Source organism: Ursus maritimus, unplaced genomic scaffold (genome assembly GCF_017311325.1).
Source record: "Ursus maritimus isolate PB19 unplaced genomic scaffold, ASM1731132v1 scaffold_27, whole genome shotgun sequence".
In the NCBI taxonomy this organism is placed as follows: domain Eukaryota; kingdom Metazoa; phylum Chordata; class Mammalia; order Carnivora; family Ursidae; genus Ursus; species Ursus maritimus.
Genome location: NW_024425230.1, coordinates 12,540,391 through 12,547,260, shown reverse-complemented (window position 1 = coordinate 12,547,260; position 6,870 = coordinate 12,540,391).

Here is a 6,870-nt window from a genome sequence, read left to right as displayed (position 1 = left end):
TTTTACTTGTTTATTTGTCAGAGAGAGAGAGAGCACAAGCAGGGAGAGCAGCAGATAGAGGGAGAAGCAGGCCCCCCACTGAGCAGGGAGCCCGAGGAGGGACTCGATCCTAGGACTCCAGGATCATGACCTGTGCCAAAGGCAGATGCCCAACCGATTGAGCCACCTGGGCATCCCCAATTTCTTGTTTCATTATATAAAATCAATTTGAGTTGACCAGATATATGTACATAATTGGATCTCTCATTTTTCTCCCTCCTGTTAAAAAACTCAAAGGCAAGGGTGAGAAGCTAAGCTCTTCTTGGGTCCCAAAAGAAACAAAGGTTGCTTAAAATATGCCTTGGCATATTAACTATTCAGTGGCAAGTAGGTCAGGCTGTTTACCACTGGAATGCCATTAAGCAACGACCAATGATTAGGATATAACAGTGATGGAATTTGCTCTATTCTCTCTATCCCTACCATATAAAATCAATTACTATAATTCCCACAGGACGTTTTGCCCTTAAATCTACCAAATATAATGTGTTCTAATATGCAAAGAAAGATATAGAAGACACTCTCTATCTTAACCCTGAAGCCCTTGACCCTCAGCACTTCAACGTGAAGATTCAAGGTCTTCACTAATTGTAATTAATTAGACCCAACTGTGTTTCTGTATTTTGAATCTTCGTGTAAATATACTCCTTATATTCCAAACAAAAACAGCTACTTTCCCTGCATAGCATTCCTGTTACTTGTTCATTACTGTGCAGATAGTAACTTAAAATAAACATGATCCTTACACTTCTTAATAAAGACAAATTGCCTTCTTTAGCCATTTTAAAAAGTGGTATATTTTGTGATTGGATATGGGTTTGCGGTGTTGTAAACAAATTAGCATTTCTTTCCAGTGGGAGCTTTTACTTTTCTTATAGGGACCAAATCACATTTCATCCTCCCTTGCTTACTTGCAGATAAGGCAGAATACTTGAGGCATTAGAGACGTGATTATGTGCAATATATCCAGTTGATTACCAACCCTTCTCCCTGTGTGCAGTCTGAGATGTTCAGGTCTCTGTTATTATATATATATATGTGTGTGTGTATATATTTATATACATATATATATGACTGATTTCCAAAAGGCATGGTTGAAGCAAAAAGAGATACATTTTTGGAGAAGGTATTTTGTTGAATCGGTTCTAGAATTAAGCAAACAGCCTCAGAGAACTGATAGAAGTATATATTGGTTCTTTACACAATGGATTTCACTTGGCTCTTTCAATATTTTATGTTGTACCATTTAACAAAATAACATGAAAGCTCATGGTACCTTTCTAACAATTGCCAACATTGCTTCTGTTTCTCACAATACCAGCCCATTAGTCCTCAAAATGTGAAGCGATTTCTAAAGACATTTTTTTCTCCTACATTTGGATTAAATATAAAAATCAACTGTTTTGCTTATAGGCGCTAATGGAAGTTTTGGTACAGCATTAACCGAACAAATCCCCAGTAGAACAAGACGATTTTCTATAGGTGATGTGGATTGTAAGGGTTCCTTTGCAGATATTGTTTTAATTGTGATTATCTTGCTTCCTTCTTTTATTGTTACAAAATAAAGACTTCTTCCCTTAGGTTGCCTGTCACTTTTGAAATGGGAAACATGATGAATTATGGCACATTTGCCTTGCTATGCTTTATCAAGCTCATTAGAGATGATGCATGATCTGAACTTTACAGAAGGGGAAAAAAATGCGTGGACACCCTCTTTCTTATCTTCTCTGTTTACCTCTGAAATTGTGCTGCTTTACTTGTTGCACAAACTGACCACCTAGCAAGAAAAAAAAAAAAGTCTTGTCTGTGAAACTCATGGCTTCCTTCTAGAATCACCTTAAATTGGAGCTGTGAAGTCACTAAAACGGATTTGGAACTTCTAGGTCAGAATGCTTTGTTTTCTTTTTCCCATTGTCATGTTAGGCAAACAAACAACTTTATATGCATGTATAGATTTGATAGAAATGGTTATTTTTAACTCAGCTTTCCAATGAGGTAGCCTTAAGAGAAAAAAAACCCTCGGTGAGAAAACGTCAGTTTAATAAAATCAACTTTCACCCACACATTTAAACAAATCTTATTCTGCCTTAAAATCTTAGGGTTTACTGAATATTCATTTTTAAAGAAAAAAACTGAAGACTGAGTTTTAAACTGATTTATGCCAAGGAAGTTTTAAATAAGTCCTGATAATCCAAAAAATTATTACAGAGCTGAAAAGCTGTATCTTCTTACCTCTCTCTGCAGTATTTGAAAATTTGATTTGCACTAAAACCTAGGCAGATTCACCATGATGAAGGTCATCAGATTAAAAAAAAAAAAGTTTCTCCAAGTTTAATTCAATGCTTATCAGCTAAAACAATTCCTCTTTAATCCTTCAGATGTTAACTACTATTGAGATGTAAAAAGCAAATATTATTTTTAAATGTTAAATACAGAGTTGGAAAAAAAACCATTTGGTTTCAAAATAAGAAAGGTGACTGCTTGGATAGCAAGTATACCTATTATCTGAATTTCATTTCCATTAAAATATCTTGAATTCCAACACTTGTGATTGTTGAGTTTCCTTGGTAATGGAAAGAACACTCAGGCACTTACATTAAAAATTCCAAAATTGTGGAGAACTGAGCCATAATTTCTTAACATATTGCCTGGGAGGGGGGGGTGTTCTAGGTGGCCCACAGGCCCACAGGCCCACAGGTCCATCTTTACTTGTAAGGATGTTTTCAAAAAGAGTATCTACACTTTTGCTTCTGTAATTAATCAGTTCACACACATGAAGTTTCAAATTGGTTATTACCAGCATCATTCACTCAAAAACTGTGCTTATTGGTCCAGTACTCTGCTGGGCTCTGGAATACTGACCCTGCCCTGATGGAGATGACAGTCTGGGGGAAAGATCGATCTTAATCTCATGTAATTTAATTTAGATAAAGAATCGAGGTACTTGGGACTATCAGGTGAGTCCTTGAAGGAGAGGACGCAGAGGGTTCTAGAAGCACATGGCGGGGGTCCCTGACCTAGCACAGGATGTCAGGGGGTCCTTACCTAGCTCAGGATATTGGGGAGAAGGGGGAAGACCTAGCACCTGAGGTCAGAGGGACTGGACTTAGCATGGGATGTGGGGAGGGCACGGGGATCTAGCTGGGGATGTCAGGGGTCCTTCCTTCGCGAGGAACGTTAGGGTGAATTCAAGGTTCTAAAAGAAAGCCAGTAGGGCAGAAAGGAAGTTATAATCAAGGGGAATTGTCAGAGAGGAGCCTGGCAAGGGAAACAGCGCCAGGTCATGCAAAGCCTTGAAGCCATGGTAAGAATATGCAGTTTGTTCAAAGACTTGTGGGAAACCATAAAGAGATTCAGAGAAAGCTTCAGTGCAAGGAGAATGACACTACCTGGCTTATAGTTTTTATAGATGATCAACCCAGACTCTCTATGAGGTAGACCAAGTAAGTGCAATGCACCTCATTGGACAAATGTAGAAACTATGACCCTAAGTTTGAGTTCCTTGCCAAAGGAGGGATGGGCAGCCAGAGGTGGGTGTGTGCACTTGCCCATCCTCATGGTGCGTGTTTTGCTGTGTAGATTTCTGTTATTTCTATATCCATCAGAGGTCTCTGTCCACTACTGCATGCACTCAAAATCAAGGCCACGCTTCTCATTATTTTTCGGTGATATTTCATTTTAATGCCAAGTGGGAAGATACAAGTGAGGTAGTTTGTAAACCAGAAAAATCTAAGAGAAAATTTATTTTTAATACTGGATTTCTCTTTGATGTGTGTCTATTGGGTGTCTAAGGAATTTACCAGATACATTATTTTTTTTGCATAATTTGGGAAACATTTCAGTTCAAGGCCCAGAATGACATTTAACTAGTAGCAAAACTACCTATTCTAAAAAGCAGCTTAAATAGAAGATTCCAACCACATCATAAGCTCCACATAGAATAACTCCTTTATTAGACACTAAATAATAATTAGAAGTAGGTTTTCTAGCACTGAAGTAGTATAAACATAAGATCTAAGAAAAATATGGTTTATGATATTCTACTAAGTTCTGACAAGTGGGCAAACACCACTTGAAGGAAGAAAGCCTGTCATGGTTTATACGAAGGTACAAGAATGCCTCTCTCTGCTGCTTTTTCTTTGGCTCTCTCTGTCCTCTGGCTCTACGCCACACAAGAGACTAGCTCTGGGCATTCTTTCCCGAGGACTTCATATATAAAGTGTTTGTCCATTGCTAGGAACCAGAGGGAAACATTTGCGCTTGGTACTTCTCCCCCCAAGGAAGGAAGAAGGATAAGGCACAGCAGGAATATTTCAGTTTTGCACGGTGGGTTTACTGAGAGGAGCATTCGAGTCTCATAAGCTCTGTTACGGCTGCAGAACACTCAGAAATTTCTACTTTGGCGTATGAACGTAACCAAAAGCCTTCAAATTAATTGGCTAGGCAGACAGGAGCTGTTAACACTTACAGCCACATCTGCACACGGACTGTGACTTAGTTTGGGTTGCTCTAACTAGATACTACAGACTCAGGAGCTAAAACAATGAACGTTTACTTCTCATGATTCTAGAGGCTTGGAGGTCCACGATGGGGTGCCAGTATGGTCGGCTGCCATGGAGGACCTTCTTCCTGGCTTGCAGAGGACTGGCTTCTGGTGGTTTCCTCACATGGTAGAGACAGAAAGAGAAATTCTGTCTTTCTTTTTTTATAAATGCATTAATCCCACCATGGGGACAGCACTCTCATGACCTAACCTAACCCTGAGTACCTTCTAAAGTCCCCACTTCCAAGTACTATCACAGAGGGGGTGAGAGTTTTAAGATATGAATTTGAGGGAGACACATTCAGTCCCCAACAGACTGGTTTGCTTATACAAGGTCAAATTATCCTCCCAAGGAGTGTGCTGAGCCCCATCTCACAAGACAGAGTAAAAAAGAAAGGCCTACCATTGACTTCCGGCCCTCTCATCATCTTGGGTTTTCAGGTGGCAATGTTTAGTAGGCAGTCAGATGAAACAACGTAGAGGTTAAGGGAAGGGACTCTAGACAAAAACACAAATCTGGAAGCCAGCAAAGAACCAGAAGCAAGGCCCTGAGGAACATTAAACTGCTTGAGCCCTTCTCTGTTTTGCATAATTTAGCATCAAACTATAAATCTCATATGATTCTTTTTTTTTTAAGATTGGTTATTTTAGAGAGAAAGCAAGTAGGGGAAGGGACAGAGAGAGAGAGGGACACAAGCAGACTTCCCAATGAGTGAGGAGCTCAATGTGGGGCTCAATCCCAGGACCCTGAGATCATGACCTGAGCAGAAATCAAGAGTCGGATGCTTAACTGACGGAGCCACCCAGATGGTCCTACCTCTTATATGATTCTAATTCCTCTTAAAGACAACTTTTACCTTGCCAGTTAAACTGTCAGATCCTTAAGGTCAAGAGAGTATAACAAAATGCTCTATATCCAATCATTTACTCAAAATAGAAGCCAGGAATTTCGGAAACTATCTATATTCTATACCTATATTCTATATCTATATTCCACCACCAAAACCCAACCACTGGATTAAATATTCCATTCTATTACCTGATTACTCTTCTTTATTGTCTAAGCTGCCTGAATCATTACCTACTTCTTAAAGTAGGTGAGGTCAGTGATCCTTCATGGGGTGTGGGTGAGGCAAAAAGGGAGGCGGCAGCTGACAAAGGAATTTCTCTTGGATGTTCTGGAACTCAGGTTTCCAAATACAATGAGCTAAGTGGGTGAAAAGTGTGCTCTTCAAGACATAAGGAGACATTGCATGTTTGAAAAACCTTTTGGAGGCATGAACCCCCAGAAGAGTAGAGCATCTTCCCTCCATCACCTCAGAGAGTGATGTGGCCTCGTGTGACTGGTGTTGAAATGTACTTTCGGTTGTGCTTATGGATATGAAAAATTGTATTTACAAGGCCAATGTCAAGTTCTGGTTATGTTTGTTCTTTCGATCTTTTTTTTTCTTTCTGTTTGAAACTAAAGAATTGTCTGAATATGTACTATAGGTTGAGTATGTTCCCTCTCCCCCCAAAATTCATATTAAGTCCCCGTATTTGGAGATGGGATCTTTGGGAGTTCATTTGGTTTAGCTGAGGTCATGAGGGTGAAGCCCCCATGATGGGATAAGAAGTCACACCAAAGAGGGGCACCTGGGTGGCTCAGTCAGTTAAAGCCGGCTGCCTTTGGCTCATGTCATGATCCCAGGGTCCTGGGATCGAGTCCTGCATCGGGCTCCTTGCTCTGCAGGGAGCCTGCTTCTCCCTCTGCCTGCAGCTCCCCCCTGCTTGTGTTCTCCCTCTCTCTCTCTGACAAATAAATAAAAATCAATAAAAATTTTTTCAAAAAGTGACACCAAAGAGAGCTTGCTCTCTCTCTCTCCTCCACGTGAAGACACAATGAGAGCGTGTGTCCAAGCCAGGAAAAGAGTCTTCACTGGGGAATCAAATCATCTGGTGTCTTGATCTTGGACTTGCCAGCCCCCAGAACTGTGAGAAATGAATTTCTGTCATTCAAGCCACCCGGTCTATGGCAGCCCAAGCAGATAAATATAATGCATATGACCAAGAGGAGATCAAAAACTTCGCAAAACAAGTTTCCTGTAAATGATAATGAGAGAAGTTAATGAGAATGTTTAGCAGGGGACTTTTAAAATATTTGATCATTTGGAGTGATTTGAAGGGCTTGACGGTGATAGGATTAAAGAATACCTTCCATTTAACCATAGTCGGTTCCATTTCATAGGCGTTTTGGGTTGCGCAACCCAATTTTTAAGATATTATTTTATAACTTATTTGAAAAACTT